Source organism: Phocoena phocoena, chromosome X (genome assembly GCF_963924675.1).
Source record: "Phocoena phocoena chromosome X, mPhoPho1.1, whole genome shotgun sequence".
Lineage (NCBI taxonomy): Eukaryota > Metazoa > Chordata > Mammalia > Artiodactyla > Phocoenidae > Phocoena > Phocoena phocoena.
The window spans coordinates 24,844,513-24,868,535 of record NC_089240.1 but is presented as its reverse complement, the minus strand read 5'-3'; the positions used below and the strand labels follow the sequence as shown (position 1 = coordinate 24,868,535).

The 24,023-nt window shown below is 38.6% G+C and overlaps 1 pseudogene; it reads right to left on the bottom strand.

Moving 5' to 3' along the window:
• Positions 1-1,067: 1,067 nt before the first annotated feature.
• On the bottom strand, positions 1,068-23,675 carry LOC136142036 (tigger transposable element-derived protein 1-like; annotated as a pseudogene).
• Between the last annotated feature and the right edge of the window lie 348 nt (positions 23,676-24,023).

The window sequence follows — 24,023 nt, the reverse complement described above, 5'->3', positions numbered from 1 at the left end:
AAGCGGCATCCTGTACAAACACAGGCAGGGGATAGAGATTAATTTTCCCCCGTTTCTTGATCATATCACAGGGAGATTCAGGAACTGTTCTCTTTCTTTGGTCAACACAAGATTTTTAGCACGAGGATAAACCAACAGGTTAATCTCTGAAATCTTCGTGTACCAAGAACAGACAAATTTTTTAATGGCTTATAAGGAACATAATTTCCACGAGTACTCTGGAGGAACTGGGGAATCGGCGGGATTGCTGGAAGTTCACGGTCAGTGTTTCTTCACTTCTTCAACGTTGCAAAGTGACCTGGTTTGAATTACATTTGATAAGGCATTACTACTAACTGTGTAGACAGCAGAGTAACTACCCCTAGAAAGAATTAAGATGAGCTAGAAGTTGTATTTTCTTTAAGGAGCCTAAGATGTGATTGATATTACAGAGTAAAAACCTTGCCTGCAGCCGAGCAGAATGTATCCTCCTCCCCACAAAAAAAGGGAAGAGTATGATTACTAGGTGAGACTGGTCTGAGGAGGATTATGCTAGAAGATGCTTTTTAAGGTGCACTTGATAGAAGTAAGTGTTGAGTGTGAGAAGCAAGAGATACCCATATTAGAGAGAACAAAGAGAGAGAAAATGTGTAAGCCTGGATATGGGGTCAGAAGAATGACAAGAAAAGAAACCACTGGGGTTAAAACAAAGGATATAAGGGAATAAAGAGGTTGCATGACCTTGAGATGGGGAGAGGGTCTGAAGCATAAAATAACTTAAGGATTAGAATAACATCAACATGAGGTGGCAGGGAGAATATAACAGAGGAAAAGAAAAATCTGTAAGGTATTTTTGTCAAAGGAATCGGTAGGCCTGACTGGCTTTACATGAAGGAAACATAAGAGGCAAGATTAAGTAGAGTTACACTTTGATGTGGATTATCAAAAAATAGAGAACAGGCTCTGTGTGTGTGTGTGTGTGTGTGTGTGTGTGTGTGTGTGTGTGTGCGCGCGCGCACGCGCGCAGGGGGCAGAAAGTTGGGAGGAGGAGAAGAAAAAAAGGGTGTGGAAAACGTTTTAAGGTATGTCTATGCAATGAGGGGAGACGACATTCTCTCTTTCTCCTTTCTTTCTAACTGCAAAGAGCTCATAATTATGAACTCGTCATAGTGTGGAGCTCTAACAGCCTGTTCTCTTCTACGTGGCTGAAGAGTCAAGTTCATTATGTCTGTAGGGACTTGGAAAGCTCGCAAATAACAGTGGTCATTAATCACGCTGGCTAAATTCCTGACCTAGAGATGGCAAGGTATGGAAAAGTGCGAAATTCGAGGATTTTCCTCACGTTTTTATAACTGTACTTTTTGACAGATAAGTTCAGGCCCGAGTTTACACTCTGTTGTGAAAGAGGGCTTGGAATAGCACCTGCTTTGTCTTCCACACCATAAATCTCAATGGCGGGGAACACTGCATGTTTCACACACAACAGAAAAGATACATCATAGCCATTAACCTTCCCCTTAGTTGCTGATAAATTAAAATAGACCCATTCTTTACAGAAACACTTTTGTATCTGTTCAGATAAATACTCCTCTAGCTGCAATAAAGCCTATTATTTTGCATACAGATTTACTTCAAAATCATTTTTGCAAAAACATTGAGTGTCAATTTAAAATCCATAGGCTGTGAAGGCAAAAATAACATTTTAAAGCCAAAAGTAGAACAGTTACTTACATTTAAACTTATCACATAAACAGAGTAAAAGTTCTCTCTCTCTCCTCCCCCCACCCCCTGCCTCCCTCCCTCTCTCCCTCTTTCTCTCTCATCATAAACATCAAAGAACTAAATGCAGGATTCTCATTAGTAAATTGAAGGAGATTTAAGATGACATCTTTGAGAAGGAGAATCGTAGCTGTCAAATGACCAAAGCTGGCAGAAATAATTCTCCTTTGCAATCCTTCTGAATCTAGGAATTGTGTTGAAGTTCACTTTCTCTTTTGGAAGAATGCCATTTTTTCCCCCTGAATAGTCTCAGTTGTTATTTCTGATGCTAGGCAGAAAAGGCCTGCTAAGAGGTGAAAACTTGGGGGAGAAAAGGCAATTAAGCCATACTGAGCTGAAAAAAATTAACATTGGCTCATTTGTGTTTTTTGCCAACTTGGTTCAACAGAACTGGTTTAACTACTCTAAGTACAACAGACTTGCAAACGCCCAATGTAGACAGAACACTAACCTGGGAAAAGCCTTCCTTGGACAAGCCCAGCTGCACTAAGGGTAAAGGGGATTTTTCTGCCATGACAACTTTTTCACGCAGAAACCAAAGGCTTTAACCAAAGTAATCATAACTTTGTAGAATGGTCTGCACACCATGTGGCTCCTTTCACTGTCTTAAGAGACTCCCTCAAAACTGCCTTTAAAAGTGAATATTTTCCCTTGAATACCCGGTGTATTTACTATTGCCTGGAACAAATCTGGTTGGGGCGGGAGGGTGGGGGTGGGAAGAGCCTTGGGATCTTGGAAAGGACTAAACTTTTTCAAACACAGACTAAGAAATTGCAAATAGTTAGGATATCCAGGATCTTGGCTTTGTCATCACTTCCTTTTCAGTTTAATAATAATTGTACATATCTGTAGTTACCTACTTGAAAGTAAAATGAGCTCTCACACTCTCTCACTTGTCTCTGCCCTGCCACACAAAAATAAATGATGGACCTAAAAGGGGGCAAAATGTCCATCAGTTACCCCAAGTCTCATCGTGAACCATATTCCATTTCAACTGCGGAAACGGAAGGTTCCATTCAGCTCTCAAAAACTATAGATCAAATGTCCTCAACATATCAACTCTTAGCGGCAACTTGCTAATAAGTACATGTATGTGAAGAAATGTGGAATAAGAAATTTTTATCTAATACTTTCCTCAAGAGTATGATTTAAGAAAAATCCTCTTCAAAGTACTTTCTGGTAGTTTATAACAAAACAAATTCATATCCTATAAATTAATGTTACACCACAAATGCTTATATCTTTCAACGTATTTCTTCATATGTGTTTTTCAGAGAGGGACGTCCTCAGAGACAAGGGTGTGAAAGTGTTTGCTTTTTGGCCAATTTCTTCCACACTATCTTGAACATACAGTCACCCAACCTAAATGTTCTGATGCCATATATTCATACTAGGTAAGCCCAGGATCACTGGCAAATATATATATATATATTTTTTAACATCTTTATTGGAGTATAATTGCTTTACAATGGTGTGTTAGTTTCTGCTTTATAACAAAGTGAATCAGCTATACATATACATATATCGCCATATCTCCTCCCTCTTGCGTCTCCCTTCCACCCTCCCTATCCCACCCCTCTAGGTGGTCACAAAGCACCAAGCTGATCTCCCTGTGCTATGCGGCTGCTTCCCACTAGCTATCTGTTTTATATTTGGTAGTGTATATATGTCCATGCCATTCTCTCACTTTGTCCCAGCTTACGCTTCCCCCTCCCTGTGTCCTCAAGTCCTTTCTCTACATCTGCGTCTTTATTCCTGTCCTGCCCCTAGGTTCTTCTGAACCATTTTTTTTAATAAGATTCAATATATATGTGTTAGCATACAGTATCTGTTTCTCTCTTTCTGACTTACTTCACTCTGTATGACAGTCTCTAGGTCCATCCACCTCACTGCAAATAACTCAATTTCGTTTCTTTTTATGGCTGAGTAATGTTCCATTGTATATATGTGCCACATCTTCTTTATCCATTCATCTGTTGATGGACACTTAGTTGCTTCCATGTCCTGGCTATTGTAAATAGTGCTGCAATGAACATTGTGGTACATGACTCTTTTTCAATTATGGTTTTCTCAGGATATATGCCCAGTAGTGGGATTGCTGGGTCATATGGTAGTTCTATTTTTAGTTTTGTAAGGAACCTCCATACTGTTCCCCATAGTGGCTGTATCAATTTACATTCCCACCAACAGTGCAAGAGGGTTCCCTTTTCTCCACACCCTCTCCAGAATTTGTTGTTTGTAGACTTTTTGATGACGCCCATTCTGACTGGTGTGAGGTGGCAAATATATTTAAAGTGACAGCATTGAGTGGTTGATTTTTTTCATGTAACACATTCATTGTTAACTTGAGTCTTTTCACTATTACAGCTCAATAAATGAAAAGACAAATAATTTAAAATTTTACAACAGGTTTTAATACACATTTCTCCAGGGAAGATGATAAATGGCCAATAATCACATGAAAGGATGCTCAAAATCATTACCAAAGAAATAAAAAGCACAATGAGAGCTATAATCAAATAACGAAAAAAGTCTGAGACTAGATAATGCTGATGGTTGCACAATGCTGTAAATGTACTTAATGCCACAGACTCGCATACTTTAAAATGGTTAAAACAGTAAAATTTATGCTATGTGTACTTTGCCACACAAAAAAAGGACAAATACTGTTGGCGAAGATATAGAGAAATCAGAATCATAATAACAGTGCTGTTTGGAATATAAAATACTGGAGCCACTTTGGGAACAGTCTGGCAGTTTCTCAAAAGGTTAAACATAGAGTTACCATACAATCCACCAATTCCACTCCTAGTAATATACCCAAGAGAATCGAAAACATATATGTCCACACAAAAACTTGCCCCAAGATGTTCAGAGCAGCATTATTCATAATAGCCCAAAGTGGAAACAACCCAAATGAACATCAAATGATGAATGGGTAAATAAAATGTGGTATATCCATACAATGGACTATTACTTTGCAATAAAAATAAGTGAAGTACTGATGAATCTGCAACATGGATGAATCTTAAAAAACGTATTAAGTGAGGGACTTCCCTGGTGGCGCAGTGGTTAAGAATCCGCCTGCCAATGCAGGGGACACAAGTTCGATCCCTGGTCTGGGAGGATCCCACATGCCGCAAAGCAACCAAGCCCGTGCGCCACAACTACTGCGCCTGCACTCTAGAGCCTGCGAGCCACAACTACTGAGCCCACGAGCCACAGCTACTGAGCCCACGTGCTGCAGCTGAGCCCGCGTGCTGCAGCTACTGAAGCCCATGCGCCTAGAGCCCGTGCTCCACAACAAGAGAAGTCACTGCAATGAGAAGCCCACAAACCACAACGAAGAGTAGCCCCCGCTCGCCACAACTAAAGAGAAAGCCCACACACAGCAGCAAAGACCCGATGCAGCCAAAAAGAAAAGGTGAAAGAAGCCGGTCACAAAGGACAGCATATTGTATTCCATTTTTACAGATGTCCAGAATAGGCATACCCATGAAGACAGAAAGTAGACTGATGGTTGCCTAGGGCTAAGACAAGAAGGGGAGCTGGACTAGGGGAAATGGGGAGTGACTATTAATGGCTATGGAGTTTCTTTTGGGGGTAATTAAAATCTTTTAAAATTAATTGTGTTGATGATTGCACAACTCTGTGAACGTCTAAACACCAATGAACTTTACATCTTAAATGACTTAACTGTGTGGTATGTGAATTATATCCCAATAAATATGTTTTTGAAAAAAGAAGTGAATGAGCCTTTTTCTGGCTGGTAGAAGTTGCTAAGTGTGTGGCAGTTTATGTCAATACACAGGAAGCTTTGGGGGATGCACCTGCTATACTGATACTTCTCAAAGTTAGCTTTCTACATCTCTCCCTGGTTGACAGTCTTTCCTTCGGCCACTACACACTTTCCCTGCTATTGACCTGAGAAGAGAAAAGAAGATTAAGGTCGGGAGACAGGAAATTTCCAGGTACATTAAGAGGACAGATAGTAGTAGAATAATTTGCTTGGCAATGAGATGTTCTAGAAGGAGAGCCTCAAATTCATCACTTGTCAAAGACTGGGTGGAATGCTCTTTCAACAGTTATCCTCATAGCTCCCTCCCTCAGTTCCTAATCAACAAGATCTTTCCTAGCAACTTTATTTTAAATTAAAATCCATTCCAGATCCCAACCCCTTCCTCCCCTCAGGTTACCAATTCTCCTTCTCTGTTTCGTTTCTGTCTCTATATCATCTGACTTAAGAATCATTTTACTTGTTGTCTAAAGTATCTATTTTACTCATAGGCCATACATTTAAGTTATTTTTCTTAAATTGTCTGGTTCACCTCTACTAAAGCATATTAGAATGTAAACTCCAACAGGGCAGAAATTTTGGTCTGTTTTTTTCAGTGGTGTATCCCCAGCGATCAGAGCAGCACCTGGTACAAAGCAGCCACTCCACAAATATTTGCTTAGTGAACTGACAAATTACATACAAATGTAAAAATTCATAAGAGCAAATTAAGAATATCTGTTGGTATCGTTATTTTCTTTAATATATTTCACAATTTCATGTTTCAGAAATGCATTCAATTGGGCTTCCCTGGTGGCGCAGTGGTTGAGAGTCCACCTGCCGATGCAGGGGACACGGGTTCGTGCCCCGGTCCGGGAAGATCCCACATGCCACGGAGCGGCTAGGCCCGTGAGCCATGGCCGCTGAGCCTGCGCGTCCGGAGCCTGTGCTCCGCAACGGGAGAGGCCACAACAGTGAGAGGCCCGCATAACGCAAAAAAAAAAAAAAAAAAAAAAAAAAAAAATGCATTCAATTAAAAATCTCAGGGTAAATATGAGAAAACCCAAGTGAGTTACTTTATTTATAGCCAATATGGCATCCATCAAGCTAAATTTGTCACTAAAGCTACTAATCACAAAAAAGTATTGTGAATTGTCTGTTTAGATTTACTTTAATAATTTACTTATAAAATTAATCAAGTGTCATTATTTGTCAATCTCTTACTTCAATCTTTGACTTCTCAGTAAATACCATTGGCACCTATCCAGTGGCTCAGGCCTAAAACTTAAGTCATCCTTGATCTATTTCTGTCACTCCCTCTCACAGCCAATCCATCAGCAAGCCTTGTCAATTAGAACCTCAAAGCCTACTACTACGGATTTGCCCACAGCTCTTACACCACCATCATGACAGACCGAGGCACCACCATTTCTCCTCTGGACAATGGTAACAGTCCCTCTGCTGGTCATCGCATGAACATTAGTTCTCTCTTCCAACCCATTTTCCACACCACAGAACGAATATTTTTCCTAAAACACAGACTAGATCCCATCACTACAGTGCCTCCACTGCTTAAAACCCTTCACTTTGCTTTTACAGTTGCTCTAGTTACTTTAGATTTTCATTTGCAAATATTTTCAGACTTACAGATAAATTTCAAATATAGAACAAAGAGATCGTGCTGTATACTTTTCACCCAATCTCCCCAAATTGTTAAGGTCTTACTTAATCAAAGTATAATTTTCAAGTTAAGGACATTAACGAGAATATGATATTCAAGCAATCACATGCAGAGGCTGCTAGTCTGGTAATCACACTGAGAGCTACTGCTCTAGTCCCATGTGACTTCTCTCAGGTCCTTGAAACGTCAAGCTCATTCCAGTCTCAGGGTCTTTGCACTAGTTTTTTTCCTCTGTCTCAAATGTCCCTGCCCACATCTTGGCATCGATGGCTCTTTTAGTCATTCGCGTCCATTTGGGAAAAACTTCTTGATCATCTACTCTAAAGTAGTTTCCCTGATTTATTTTCACCATAGTGCTTATCACTACTTGATATTTTTCCACGTATAACTTTATATTACCTATGTTTCCACACTAGAACTTGAGAAGTGGGACCTTGTTTTTTGTTTCTGACAATATCCCCAAGATTTCAAACTATGCTTGCCAAATAGTAAGCATTTAATAAATATTTGATTATATAACTAAATTTATAAGAAATATTAAATCAAATTGAGTAACAATTATGTTATTTCTATAAAACTTTGCAGTTTTTATTCTCTCCTATACACTTATTATCTAATCTAGAAAAATGGAAAATGTATTAACTTAGGGGTGAGATAAGCTTGACCTCATTTCCCAGCTCCATCATTGACCACCAAGTTTTAAACTCTATTTAAGCCTTAGTTTTCTCTAAAATTATTCAAATTCAAAATCATCCAGTCAGTAAACATTAAAGCCAGAATTCAACCTATGTTTGTTTGAAAGAGCACCAAGTTTTATAGCAAGAAATTCAAACGTAAGCCCATAAGGTCAGTAATTGTGTCTGTCTTATTACTTGCATAATTACTAGCGCCTACTATAGCATCCCACAGAAGAGACATTCGCTAAATAATTGTTAAATAAAAGATAAACACTATTAGTGAGTCATATGGAGTGCATCTATATCTTATTTGAGTTTTTATATTCTGCATTTTCATTTATTAAAAAGGTACTCTCCTTGAACCTAAAGTTCTATCTGAGTATTTTCATTAATGCTTTGTTCTCAGGTTCTATGCCATGTAAATAGATTCAGGTCTCTATGTCACTCTTGAAAACAGAATTTCAATTCAAGTATCATCTCAGTCCCTGCAAAGACATTAGCTCTGGTCCAAATACTTACATTTTGTTATTTCCATCAAATTTCAGGATTTTTAAAAAATCTCAATATATCCCACTTCAGAAAGATCAAGAATGAGATATACATCTGCTATCATGGGATTTCTATATTTTATTTATTATGAAATCAAAGTAAGAGGTCAGAAGAACAATAACCCCGTCACACTATGTATCTTTCTTTGATACACTTTTAAACTATCTTAAATGGATCCAGTTACATTTTGTAACACTGTTTCATATTTTATCTGATATGCAGAGAGTTCTCCAACTTTTGAAGCTCTTGATAGTCATGCTTTAGTGTTTATAGTTTTAACATTTCCTGAGGAAGCTAAGTAAAAAGTAAGAGTATTTTGTGCATTCTCTCACAGATAAACACATGCACACACACACAGCAGAATCTACCTGCTTTTTTTTGTTTGTTTTTTTTTTGCGGTACGCGGCCCTCTCACTGTTGTGGCCTCTCCCGTTGTGGAGCACAGGCTCTGGACGCACAGGCTCAGCGGCCATGGCTCACGGGCCCAGCCGCTCCGCGGCATGTGGGATCTTCCCGGACCGGGGCACGAACCTGTGTCCCCTGCATCGGCAGGCAGACTCTCAACCACTGCGCCACCAGGGAAGCCATGGTTTTTATTTTGACTGTGTTTCTGTCTCTTTAAAAGACTCGCATAATGGCATGGGATTTATACTATGTATAAAATAGATAAGCAACAAGGATATACTGTGTATCACAGAGAAATATAGCCATTACTTCATAATAGCTTTAAATGGAGTGTAATCTATAAAAATACTGAATTGCTATGTTGCATGCCTGAAACTAGTATTGAAAATCAACTATACTTCAATGAAAATAATGAAAAATAAAAGACTCCCATAACAAATTCAAAAAGAGACCTAAGAGTTACACTTAGAATAGAATTAGAGTCAAATGTAGGTTGATACAACAGCAACCTGTATTTCTGATTTCTAAGGGCAAGCCTCCATTCCCAAAGCATCCATATGTGAGGATGTATATGTCCACACACACTTGTTTAGCCATTTCTTTTTACAAATTACAGCTTGTGTCCCAAATTGTATGAGAAGTTAGAGTTCTGAGTTTCTTACCTGAATGTCATTCAGGCGTTTGAAATTATAGAAGAAAAATCCCTATTCCAAAAGCCCCCATAGACTCAATAGAAAAAGAGTCCAAAATAAAACCATCCTACATATACACATCATTACTATTGGGTGAATCACACAAGAGTGCTCAAATCTGGCGTTTCGAGTCTTTGCTTGGAGATGTCCAAAGGTGTGTCCTGGTCTCATATATCTTTGTAGCTGGTGGACTCTGCATATGGAAAGGCCTTAATGGATATCCACTGGCAGAGTGGCTGGCCTCAGATTCCACCTATCTTGTTTCTCCTCTGGCAATTTTATGGCATATATCTTTAGCCTCACTCTTACATATGAGTCAAAAGTGAGCAAGAGAATTGGTTCAGCCACTGTGGAGAACAGTATGGAGGTTCCTTAAAAAACTACAAATAGAATTACCATATGACCCAGCAATCCCACTACTTGGCATATACCCTGAGAAAACCAAAATTCAAAAAGAGTCATGCACCAAAATGTTCATTGCAGCTCTATTTACAATAGCCAGGACATGGAAACAACCTAAGCGCCCATCATCGGATGAATGGATAAAGAAGATGTGGCACATATACACAATGGAATATTACTCAGCCTTAAAAAGAAATGAAATTGAGCTATTTGTAATGAGATGGATAGACCTAGAGTCTGTCATACAGAGTGAAGTGAGTCAGAAAGAAAAAGACAAATACCGTATGCTAACACATATATATGGAATTTAAGGGGAAAAAATGTCATGAAGAACCTAGGGGTAAGATAGGAATAAAGACGCAGACCTACTGGAGAATGGACTTGAGGATATGGGGAGGGGGAAGGGTGAGTTTTGACAGGGCGAGAGAGAGTCATGGACATATACACACTAACAAACGTAGTAAGGTAGATAGCTGGGGGAAGCAGCCGCAAGGCACAGGGATATTAGCTCGGTGCTTTGTGACAGCCTGGAAGTGTGGGATGGGGAGAGTGGGAGGGAGGGAGACGCAAGAGGGAAGACATATGGGAACATATGTATATGTATAGCTGATTCACTTTGTTATAAAGCAGAAACTAACACACCATTGTAAAGCAATTATACCCCAATAAAGATGTTTAAAAAAACAAAAAAAAGTGAGCAAGAGAGGGGAGAAAAACTACAAAACTTAAGCTTGAGACAACAGTCAGAAGAGAAAAAGTGAATATTTGTCTGTTTCACAGATACAGAGAACTATTTAGTATGTCAAAGGATTTTAGATTAATTCACATTTGATGCAGATATCTCCTCTCCAGATCTATGAAACTTTACTTACCAATGATATGATTCTTGATTTAGCTTTAAGAAACTTCTGAGATCTAATACAACAAGGTAAGCTTATTCTAGATATGATCTCAAAGGGAAGCTAGAGGATTTGGCTCAGAAACGGGATAGACTGAAACAAAGACTAATGAAGTTTGAGTATAATGCCCAAAGCAGATTAAGGTTATGCCCATTCAGGAATGAAACCGATCAGGTGGAGAACGGGGGTATCAACTTGGTGGCTGCTGGTCCATCAGAGTTTTTATTTGTGTTTGACTTTGGAGAGATGACTCTCTGAGATTTTTACCTTTGTTTGGTTGCTTTGATACAGGTTTAACACATTATAATTCAGAACATAAGGAACAATATCAGAGAAGACATCTGCTTGTCAAAATACAAAAATTTACCAAATCATTGAGCGTCTTGAAAATATTGCATACTTGATTTGTTTTACTTGACAGTCATTGTTTTTTGTCATAACTGTTTAACGTAACTACCTAGAAATAATTTTTTCTACCATAAACTATATTAGAATAAAGTTGAGCAATATATGCATGACATGTTTTAAGAAAATTTCAGTTTTTACAAGCATACATTTGTTCTCCCAAAATATTTACTACACAAAGAAACGATGGAAATTTCAAGAAGGAATAAACGTTGACTATTCTACATTTTCTGTTCACATGGAGATCCTGATTAAATTACCTAAGAACAGAAATGATATTAGTTGTGTTTACAACTTTGTCTTAGAGACATTTAGAATCTATATAATTATTTGATACAAAATTGAAATATCACAGTCAATACTCTACAGCAGAAATTTCACTGACCCTTGTATATGTATTAGTATATCACTACAGGTATAGGTTTTTTACAAAGACTATTAACATATCTTTTTAAAATTTTATTTTATTTATTTTTTATACAGCAGGTTCTTATTAGTTATCTATTAACTTATCTTAATGTGGCATCTTGAATACAAATTAACACCTGATCTGGTTTCTCAAATTTGAAATTAAGATTTTTTTTCAGTGTGTTAAGGTAGCTTGTTCTTGTATTAATAATTAAATAACACTTTCAAATTTACTTTCTGCCCTTTGTGATCTTAATAGAATAACAAAAGAATGAAAGCTTTAGGTAATTTAAGAGAACAATGAATAGGTAATGGACAGAATAGAAAGTGAAAAACACATGGCTTCCATTACAGCTGATAAGAGATGTACTGGGATGGAACCATAGAAACACTTCACAGAATCTAGGCCTTGCAACGGGCAATTCCACTGGCTAGAATTCTGAGAACAGTTGTGATGGCTCTATCCCAACACGTCTCTCTTTCAGCTATAGAAGTCAGTGATAACGTTAAGAAAATGGTGAAACATGCCTTTATTAGAATTATCTCACTGCTTGAATAAAACCCAGAAGCTAAACATCAAACCTAAAACACACAAAGAGAAGAGACTATATCAAAACACGTCTTGAACAACTGGTGTCCCCGTGTATGCATTTTTAATACCTCGTGAAACCTTCCTTTATATCTGTTACAATGTGAAGTGATATTTACATATGCAGCCCAACTGGACAATAACACTCATTGATAAATTTCAGCCGCTATAATCACTTGTGCTGTAAGAGTAATAATAATCTCTCTTTGAATTTTCAGAAGCATTTTCCTTATGAATTTATATACACTAACGCTCCAAGATGAACATATGAAGTACAGAGATCTGGCTTTTTCAACCTCCATTCTTCAAATGCAGATTAGTTAAAAATACAGCTAACCACAGGTGTTTCGGGGCTTCCTCCCAGGTCTCCAGATCCCCAGCACACAAGCAGCTCTTTCCACTAAACATCTAGCAATGACAGATATGTAGGTGGTAGGTGAGAAATCCATCCTGAAGTGGCTGCAACTTCATGTACACTCCTATGCCCCCAAGCTGTGAAATTCTCCAGCCAGCTTGCAGGAGGTCCTGAAGGAGCTATATGTGGGGGACAGTGAAAATGCCAGATGGCAGTTTGTGGGAAAATCTGGGACCAGGGCAGTCAGCCAAAAACAGTGGACTGAATAAAAAACGATGATCACCAAGAATATAACCCCCCACCAACAATCACGAATGAATGGAAGATGAATTAGGGCTCTCTTCCTCATGCAGGTAAAAACCCTTCACGCAATTTTTGAGCCACGTGTAGAACAAATGAAATAAGAGTTGTACAATTTTAAAAAGGATTTGTACTGTGCTGATTTATCTTACTATCATTTTCATTTGCTTCATTAGTAGCAAAAAAAAAAAGCAGCCCATTGACAAGGAGAGTGTAGGCAAACTTAGAAATAAAGTATTTCCAAAATTTTAATTTTATCACCAGAATCAGATGAGATTGCTTCAAGGAACCGCCTCCTACTTGATTTGTAAGTAACAGGGGTATTTCCATTGTATTGACTGTTATTGTGTGCCTTTATCACTTTTATTGTCTGCTGCAGTATAGCCCTTTGAAGGTCTGCCAAACCACTGCGGCTTGCTCAAAAGCAGGGCTGAATTTTAATTAAGCCGAGCCAAATAGACACAGAACAGTTGAACTTGATTAGACCACTTGTCCTGATGCACACACAGAGGGCATTCATCACACTTATTCTAATAAATGACAAAGTCAATTCAGACATTTGGTAAAACTATGAAGATAAAAACCACCATTTGCCAACATAGCCCTTCACGTAAGACTTGTGCTTCTCTCTTTTAATCCAACAAGCCACCAAGGAGAGCTGAGAGGGAAGGTAGCCAGTGAGGATATGTGTGGCATAATATCTTGATAACAATACTACTCTATATTCCCTGGGAAGGTGCAATATATGAATTTAGTAATTAGGATTGGACATCATTGTCCAAGTAAAGAAATATATGTATGTGCGTCTGCATGTTTGTGTGTACTGATTTTCCTTTCAAATATTTCAACCTCAAGAAAAGTTTACCACCGCATTTAGCCCAGATAAAGGAGCAGGTGGGATGTCAGATTTCATGAGTTTTTATTTTCGATACTTCAGGAAGATCAAAGCATCCAGGTTTCTGACTTGAGCAGCAAAACTGTGCTAAATAAAATGTGTTCCCACGGTAACTTCTGAAATCAGCCAGTGTAATTTTTCCACCCAACAGTGGAGCACCGAGTCTCTGATAGGGCCACATTTCTGCAAAGAAAACTGCTATATAAATTGACTTTGCTTCTATATTAGACCAAGTAACCTCTGGAATATTATCTAAAACAATTTTCCTGTACAGATTTTCAGACTCTTAGCAAAACCTACACCTTCCCTAATGGTGGGGAATTGACCACAGGCATTATTTCAAAATTAAACACACAAAGGAGATACTCTTTCTATATATGTGTATCCAGGATGATGAAAAGATAAATCCTAAAATATGAATAAGTTAATGTTTCTTACGGTATCAGTGAAAATTCAAAGATAAGGTCTAAAAGTTGAAACAGAACTCTGCATATACCTCAAGGTACAAATACATTAAAGAACGGCTCTTCGTTTGATAAATTCAAATCGCTAAGTCTTTAATAGAATTTTGCACTTTACTTCCCAACTTCCTAATACCAATTGACTACACTTAATCCTAAAACAATACTCCTCCCTTTGGGATTAGCAAAAACACTTAGTAAATTTCTAAAAAATAAATTGATGCCTTTTCTGTGCAGGAAAGTAAACTAGGTTTTAAAAAGAAAACAGGATCTCAAGTTCTCATCCTTGACAACAGCAGGAAAAAGGAGCATATTTCAACTACTCTTTTGTCTGCTGCAATTTTACTCTTTATTTCTGTCTACATGAGTGGAGGAAGAGAACAGTTTTGTGGTGATTCAACTAAAACCCATGAAAGATATACTTTTAAAAATGTCATTCACCACACACACAAAAACCAAACATGAGCTTGGAAGCCAGATCATTCTGAATTTGAATCCTATCTATGCAATTTCCTAGCTACATTATGTTCCTCAAGTTACTTAATATCCATTTTATCAGATATAAAATGGAAAGAAATAACACCTTGGGAATAAATACAATGTATAAGAAATACTCCAATTAATGTCTACATAATGAATTTTTAAATGAAGTTTTCAATGTGCAAAAGTTGAATAGACTCATATGACAGGTTCCCATTCCATGAGACTTAGCATATATTTAAAAAATACTCAATTAGGTCTCAACTTTTGGGTTCAACTTTGAGGATGCTGTAGTACTAACATGTCACCTGTACTCTTTGATTTTTCTTCCCAGTGGAGCCCACGATCTACCACTTTATGTCTCATGTTAGATGAGAGGCTAATGCGACATGTATAATTTTCATGGGACTATCCTTCTTATCAATGTCTGCACTTCATTTTTTGATTTCCATTCGTTTTCATAAAATAAATGGACAACTTTTTAAAATGCAAACAACTGCCTTGCTAGTGCTCATTAGGCAAAACGGGAAATGTCACTCAAACTCAACTTTTGACTGGCATTCAGCACCTTCATGGCATGACCTAAAGTTTTCATTTCACATCTGCTATTCAAAAGGTCAGACTATGTTTTACCAAAGGCCATTTTTGGATAACAATGTATAATATATAAAAGGACAGATACCAAAGTCAAATCTAAAAATCATGAAAGAAAACCTCTGTATATATCGTACTCTGTATTTTATGGAGGACTTAGTTTCTAACAGCCACGCATTTGTATAGCATCCCTATCCTGCCATATTTTATCATTCAACTGCATTCATTCCTCCATTACAGCGATCTCAAATGGTAATTTTATATTTATGTTATGGGTTTTGTTGTTTTCTGTCTGCATCCCTTATAGTTTGTAGGTTCTATATGGGCAAGGACCACAATCTTTTTTTTTAATTAGCAATACATATAAATCACCTTAAAAACAGTGCCTAACACACAGTCAAGACTCAACAAATATTTGTTGAATGAATCCCAAATGAATAAAACCTAAAGTCTAAAGGATAAGCTCCCAATTCAGGGAAGATGGAGGGCAACTGGTTTTTTGTTTTTCCCTGTAATTACTTTCACTTACAAACTCATTTGCTCATTGGTTTGCATCATATCTAGTGTGTATATTTATTATTCATTTTTTCATAAGATCAAAGAGGTAGAAGAGACCTTGAGATGTTCATTCTTGCCTTGGGGTGCTGCTACTACTCAAGGCATTCAGTAAACATTAGCTTTTTCTGAAACTCTACAGGCTTCATGAAATTCAGATTAGAAATAATCTTGCCTAGAGGGTAGAAAAAGGGTAACATCTATAAATGATTCTAATATATAACCCAAAGTTAGACCTTGCAAATGTTTATTCTTATGGAAGAATTACAGCCTGTCCCATCCGCTCTCTGGGGATGAGGGTTTTGTGTTTCCTGTTCTTAGTCAGGGGCCTGTTGATGTGTTGGATGGGATAATGGGTACAGAGGCAGAACTGAAAAGGTCTAGAGAAGGGGTGAGATGAGGGGGCCAGTGAGGGAGTGGAGGGACATATGATATGAAAAGGTAAGTTGGGGACAGTGTTTGGAGGGGAAGTGAGAAGGGAGCACTGAACCGTGGTGAGAGGTCTTCAAGAAGAGCAACGAGTGAAGAAAACATTCAAATATTTTTGTCACTTTTCCAAAAAATTAGTAAATATCAAATTTACTTTTTAAATGTTGTTTTACGTTTGGTTTGGGTTGGTGGGTTGTTTTGTTGGTTGTTGTTAGATATGATATAGGACTTGTGTTTCTTTATAGGGTGGCATGGCCTGAGAATGGCCACACAGTGACCTACAAAGCTTGTGTGGGTGACAATCTTAAGGGTAATTTGGAAGTCTCTTAAGTCTCTTAAGACAGTGCAGATATCGGAAATTTCTATCAGAACAGAAAATTCTATTGGACAGCACTGTTCTAAACTTTGGGATTTTGTCACACACAGGCTATTCAAATGTTCTTGGTCCTATTAGTGGCATAAAATATTCCAAGAAAAATATTTTATCATTATTCCACCTCAAGCAGTGAATATAAAATAGTGACGGTGATAATGCATTTTTATGTCTTCTGTGTTCTAATTTCCAGAGATGCTCAGACTTGTTTCTACTTCTGTTGTAGAAATTTTTATCACACAGATTTTTGTGACATATTCTCATTCCCTCCTTATATTACTTGGCTACTTTATTCATTCAGGATTATATATTTTTTTTTAATTATAATTTTTATTTTAAAAATTTTATTACAATCAAAGCTACCCAGTGGATAAGATAAATATCAAGAAAATAAAAACTATATTTTGTACCATTTTTTGTTCACATCAGAATAATATGACATGGAAATAAAATGCACTGCTGATTAATACATGAAACAAACAGTTGAACAAAAATGCCCTCAAAAAATGAACCTCAAGGTCAGTGTGAATTGGAAACGTCTAAGTATGGCTGAGAGAGGACTGGAGGTACACTGCTCCTAGGCTAATGCTAATCCTTAGTAAATCATAAGCTGTCAGGGAAGAGAACTCAGGAAGACATGCCTTAGATTAAAGCTGTTGCTAAAGGAATATAGAATGTAGAAAGAGGCAGTGATGAACACTCGGTTAACTTTAATACTGCTTTACACAAATGACAGGGAGCTGCCAAGAGGGCTGGGAAAGGGTAAAGACTGAGAATCCCAGGGCCTTCTTGGAGTAGCGCACTCTGCTGCCCACATAGAGAAGGGAGATATTCCAGGTTTGGCTCCAGACCAGTACAATAAAGCAAATATCACAATAAAGTGAATCACACGAATTTTTTGTTTCCTAGTGCATATAAAAGTTATGTTCTCACTATACTGTAGTCTATTAAGTATGCAATATTATGTCTAAAAAGCAATGTACATACCTTAACTTAGAAATACTTTGTTGCTAAAAATGCTAACCATCATCTGAGCCTTTACCAGTACTCTTTTTGCTGGCCGATGGTCTTGCCTCAATGTTGATGGCTGCTCACTGATCACGGTGGTGGTCGCTGAAAGTTGAGGTGGCGGGGTGGCAATTTCTTAAAATAAGACAACAGTGAAGTCTGCTACATCAAGTGACTCTTCCTTTCACAAACAACTTCTCTGCAGCATGCAATGCTGTTTGATAGCATTTTACCCACGGAAGAAATTCTTTCAGAATTAGAGTTAATCCTCTCAAACACTGCCGCTGCTTTATCAACTACATTCTAAATCCTTTGTTGTCATTTCAACAATCTTTACAGTATCTTCATCAGGAGTAGATTCCATCTCAAGAAACCATGGATCCACAAGAAACAACTCCTCATCTGTTAAAGTTCTATCATGAGATTGCAGCAATTCAGTCACATCTTCAGGCTCCACTTTTAATTCTAGCTCTCTTGCTATTTCTATCACATCTGCAATTACTTCCTCCACTGAAGTCTTGAACCCCTCAGTCATCCAGGACAGTTGGAATCAACTTCTTCCAAACTCCTGTCAATGTTGATATTTTGACCTCTTCCCATGACTCACAACTGTTCTTTTTTTTTTTTTTTTTTTTTTTTTCCGGTACGCGGGCCTCTCACTGTTGTGGCCTCTCCCGTTGTGGAGCACAGGCTCCGGACGCGCAGGCTCAGCGGCCTTGGCTCACGGGCCCAGCCGCTCCGCGGCATGTGGGATCTTCCTGGACCGGGGCACGAACCCGTGTCCCCTGCATCGGCAGGTGGACTCTCAACCACTGCGCCACCAGGGAAGCCCACAACTTTTCTTAATGGCAACTAGAATGGTGAATCCTTTCCTGAGGTTTTCAATTTACTCTGCTCAGATCCATTAGAGGAGTCACTAGCTATGGTAGCTATAGCCATCTGAAATGTATTTCTTAAAATAATGAGACTTGAAAGTCGAAAGTACTTGACCCATGGGCTGCAGAATGGATACTCTGTTAGTTAGCAGGAATGAAAATTTTCATCTCATTCACTGTGCATCTTCACCAGAGCTCAAGTGACCAGGTGCATTGTCAATGAGCAGTAATATTTTGACAGGAATCTTTTTCTCTGAACATTAGGTCTCAAGAGTGGGCTTAAAATATTCAGTAAATCATGTTGTAAACACGTATGCTGTCATCCAGGCTTTCTTGTTCCATTTATAGAGCACAGGCAGAGTAGATTTAGCATATTCTTAAGGGCCCTAGGATTTTCAAAATGTTAAATGAGCATTGGCTTCAACTTAAAGTCACCAGCTGCATTAGCCCCTAACAAGAGAGTCAGCCTGTCCTTTGAGGCTTTGAAGCCAGGTATTGACTTCTCCTCTCTAGCTATGAAAATCCTAGATGGCATCTTCTTCCAATACAGGGCAGTTCTATTTACATTGAAAACTCACTGTTTAGTATAGCCATCTTCATTAATTATCTTAACTAGATCCTCTGGGTAACTTGCTGCAGCTTCTACATCCACACTTGCTGCTTCACCTTGCACTTTTACATTATGGAGATGACTTCTTTCCTTAAACCTCATTAACCAACCTCTGCTAGTTCCAAACTTTTCTTCTGCAACTTCCTCACCTCTCTCAGCCTTCACAGAATTGAAGAGAGTTAGGGCATTGCTCAGGATTAGGTTTTGCCTTAAAGGAATCTTGTAGCTGGTTTGATCTTCTATCCAGACCGCTCAAACTTTCTCCATATCAGCAATAAGGCTTTTTTGCTTTCTTATCATCTGTGTGTTCACTGGAGTAGCGCTGTTCATTTCCTTCAAGAGCTTTTGCTTTGCATTCACAACTTGGTTAACTGGTGCAAGAGGCCTAGCCTTCAGCCAGTCTCAGCTTTCAACATGCCTTCCTCACTAAGCTTAATAGTTTCCAGCTTTTGATTTAAAATGGAAGATGTGTGACTCTTTCTTTCACTTGAACACTTAGAGGCCACTGTAGAGTTAGTAAGTGGCCTAATTTCAATATTGTTGTGTCTGAGGGAATAGGGAGGCCTGAGGAGATGGAGAGAGACAGGGGATTGGCCTGTCGGTGGAGCAGTCAGAACACACACAACATTTACCGATTAAGTTCGTTATCTTATATGAGTGTGGTTCACTGCATCCCAAAACAATTACAATAGTAACTTCAAAGATCACTGATCACGGATCACCGTAACAAATATAATAATAATTTTAAAGTTTGAAATATTGTGAGAATTACCAAAATGTGACACAGCGACACAAAGTGAGTATATGCCTTTGGAAAAAATGGTGCCAATAACTTGCTCAATGTAGGGTTGCCAAAAACCTTCAATTTGTAAAATACACAATATCTGCAAAGTGCAATAAAGTGAAGCACGACAAAATAAAGGTGCGCCTGTACTGCTCTCTAATTAAGAACGATGTTGATATGTTTAAAACCTTTGAACAAGAGTAACTAAGTAGAGAAACAGGAAAGTTAATGACATCCAGGTTTAGCGGCAGAAACACTGACCCCGTGGTCAGATCTTTGCATTTCACTACTGAATTTATGATCCAAGATGCATAATTTAATGTATTGGTGCCTCTACCTGATTTGACTCTGAAATATAGCTCAAGCTCTCTTAAAAGCAAAATGTTAACAATAAATGGAATACATACTCTTATTTGATTAGAAGCTTCAGTAAAAGAAAGGTACTGAATGCAAACTGTGTGGTGTTATATTTTGATTACTGAAGAACACCATATGAATAGTAATATTTACTGAGTGCTTCCTGTATCCTAGGTGCTTTACATGTAAAAGCTCTGTTAATCCTTACAACAACTCTGTAAGGGAGGTACTATAATTATCCCCATATTATAAATGAGGAAATTGTAAGACGGAAGCCAAGTTTTGATTCCAGTGCTCATGAGTTGGTTCCCAAAGAGCTTTCTCACAAATGATTATAGCAGGCTGCCCAGAGGACCTAAGAAAAGTATATATACCGGCAAACAGTCAGACAGTGCTACTGGAAAACAACTGCAAATCAAATAGGCAAATGGATACACAGCCCCCTAAGGTGAACCTGACACTGAAAGAGAAACCAGATACCACACCACCCATCAGATTTTGCTTAACTAATCAGTTGTCAAGAAGAATGGAGAAGAAAGTGCCCTCAAATTAGAGGGATACCTGCTCTGTCCTTCAATTCTTGTCAAAGAGCCTGATGTATTAAAAGCTTTCAATAAGTGTTTGATACATACGCATAGGACAGGGATGGGAGCTCGGTGGAAACCCAAGAGCAGTCATGGGAGAAGGGCTGGGGGAGTGGAAGGGAGGGCCAGATGAAGGAGACAACACTACCTCTGGGCCTTAAATGATGATGAGGGTTTCAAGAGGTGGGGAAAATTAGGGCTGGGCTGAGTTAGGATACTGCAGGAGTAGTTATGAGCAGGCACAAAAGGGAGAAGGTTCAGGCTTCCCTTCAGTCCTTCCCCTAACTGCGGTGAACAACGCCTCTGGGTTAGGCCCCTTTTACCACCCAGAAGGGCAGCTCTACATTTCCCTCATATTTAGGAGGTAAAGAGGAAGACAAGGTTGGAAGGAGAAGAGAAGGAACCACAATATGGATCATCACGCATTATGGACATCCTGCTAAAGAGTATGGGAGAGGCAAAAAGAGTTTTCATTATCTCACCAACTAGATGTTGAGGGCCTTGAGGAAGGAACCATCCCTTTAAACATTTTAAATGCCTTGATACACTTTCTTGCATAGAGCTACTAATCAGCAAATACTTATTTGAGAGGCATTATGGTATAGTAGAAAAAGTATTGGTTTTGGAGTCTTTAAATAGGACTGGTTCAATTTCCTTGTCTGTAAAACAAAATAAAAATGCAGACTTTTAGATCATTTTAGGATTCATTTCAGATGTTTTAATTAAAAATCCATGATTACAATCATCAATTACTTAGCATCGCTCTTAATAAGGAGGTCTCCTTTGAGGGACATGCATGATGCGTGAGAATGTGCACTAGGCCTCTTGTCAAGTGAACCTACTGGAAGCTCATTCTACCTGCAACACTGGGCTAAGCACAGAATTTGATCACATTTCAGATACCTGGTTTGTGGGGTGAGCTGGAAGTAAAGAGTATGTATCTTATAGGGAGGGAGAGAGGGAGGGAGGGAGAGAGGGAGGGAGGGAGGGATGGAGGGAGGGAGGGAGGGAGGGAGGGAGGGAGGGAGGAAGGAGGGAGGGAGAGAGGGAGGGAGGGAGGGATGGAGGGAGGGAGGGAGGGAGGGAGGGAGGGAGGGAGGAAGGAGGGAGGGAGGGAGAGAGGGAGGGAGGGAGGGAGGAAGGAAGTACCTAGGTGACTCAGATATGCATCTGTCTTCAACACAACTGCAAACCCCCTCTTGACAGAAAACTCTTACTCCAGAGTATTTTACTTAAAAAGTCAAATCTCCAAATCAATTACAATCACACACATGTGGAATGTGGCAGAGAATGTACAGAGTGAGGTCCATGATCTATACTAAGGGGGACCAACTCCAGGTTTCAGCTATTTGATGAAGCACTTCTGTGGGAAAGGCAAAACGGAAATGAGACTGCTAATATAAGTAGGATTATTTAAATAGAGAATATAGCAACTAATGAATAAAAGAAACTTCCCACATGCTAACAAACTTTTGACTTGATATATAAATATGAGTGCCTAAGACTGGTCAGGAACATTTAGTGGAGTGGGAGTATGCTCTAAATTAATCCGTAAAGATGTGCTGGAAGAGACAACGGCAATTTAAAGAGGTGAGAAAATTGAGGTAAGAAATTAGTTTCCTCTTGTGAAATAGCCTGTGTAAAGGATTGGAGGTGGGAGAAGAAAACTCCCTCCAAGTGACAGAGAGCTATTCGGTCTCAATGAATCTGCCAGGAATCGAGACAATTTGCATGTTTAGTGATTGATATGGAGCGAGGCAGTGAATCACAATCTCAGCTCAAAAGCTCTTCTATCTCAGACATAGAAAGGTGAACATTTGTACTCCACACCTCAAATATTCACATTGTTCAAATACACTATAATTTCAGGGATGGTCTGAAAATATCCATCAGTCAGTTCTGAACTTGGAATACAGAGAACTCTATCACTGGGAATCATTTACCATTTGATGTAGTGGATTAAGGGCTTCAGGTATTTTCAACTTTTGAAATATTTAATAGGATTTTTATCAACATGCTGCATTTTTCCTATAACATACTGCCATACCCAAGGGGAAAACAAAAATAAACCGCCACCACAACAAACTTCTTACCCAAGAGATTGAAATATATATTCAGTGTGCTGCTAATTTTTCTGACTGTTTTCAGAAATATAATCATTTTCTTTTTGCTTTAGGATTGCTGATTTTGCTTTCAGATTAAGGCTAATACTAAAAGTGAGAGCAAGAGAAACAAAATGTATTCTCCATGGAGAGTAATTCTATTACCATTGCTGGACCAATCTTGTAGCTAAGAGGTATATTCTTTCAAGAAGAAAAATTGCCTCTACCCAAACAATGACTGGATATTGTATCTTTAAGTGTAAAAAGCAATGATGACACAATTAGCCTTAGAAACTAGTGAATCACTAATAGCCAGTATAAAGTAGGGCAAAAAGGAAACTGCTAATATCTGGTTACACCTGAAAGTATCTTGAATTAAGTACAAGAAAATTCACATTGTTGCATTGTTAAGTGTCTAAAGAGGAAACGGTCTCTCTGAAAGTAGGGGAATAAAGAGCTATCCAAGTGAGTGTGGTGCCCCCTCATTGCCCAAAGATTTTAGCTCCTGGCTTACTGTCACTCTCTCCAATATGACTCTTGTCATAATTTATGGTACTTCAAGTATCCATTGAAAAACAATTCTCTCACCACTTTGGCCTACTAATTCACTGAACTCTTTCACTCCAGAGATCTTGTCTTCCACTCTGCCATGACCACTTGGTCCCACGGTCATACCCGAGTTTTGACATAAGCTCAGCTTTAAGCATTACACTTTCAAATCTTCACTTCCTAAGTTTCCAGAGGACTCCATCTAGTACCCCCCATTCCAACAACTCTTTTCTATCATCATGCCCAGCAATCCATTCATTCCACTAGCTTTTCACCATCCCTCACACCCTTCCTGTCCTCACTTCTCTTCTTATCAAGCATAAACTCCATGGTTACCATTATAACCACTTACTTGCATAAACTCTCAAATCCCTTTGCCCCTCTCACTTCTGGTGCTCACTTGAGAAATCTTAAACTCCAGCTATAGCCAACCCTCCAATTACTCCTTGCTCATTCTCACGTTGTTCAGTCC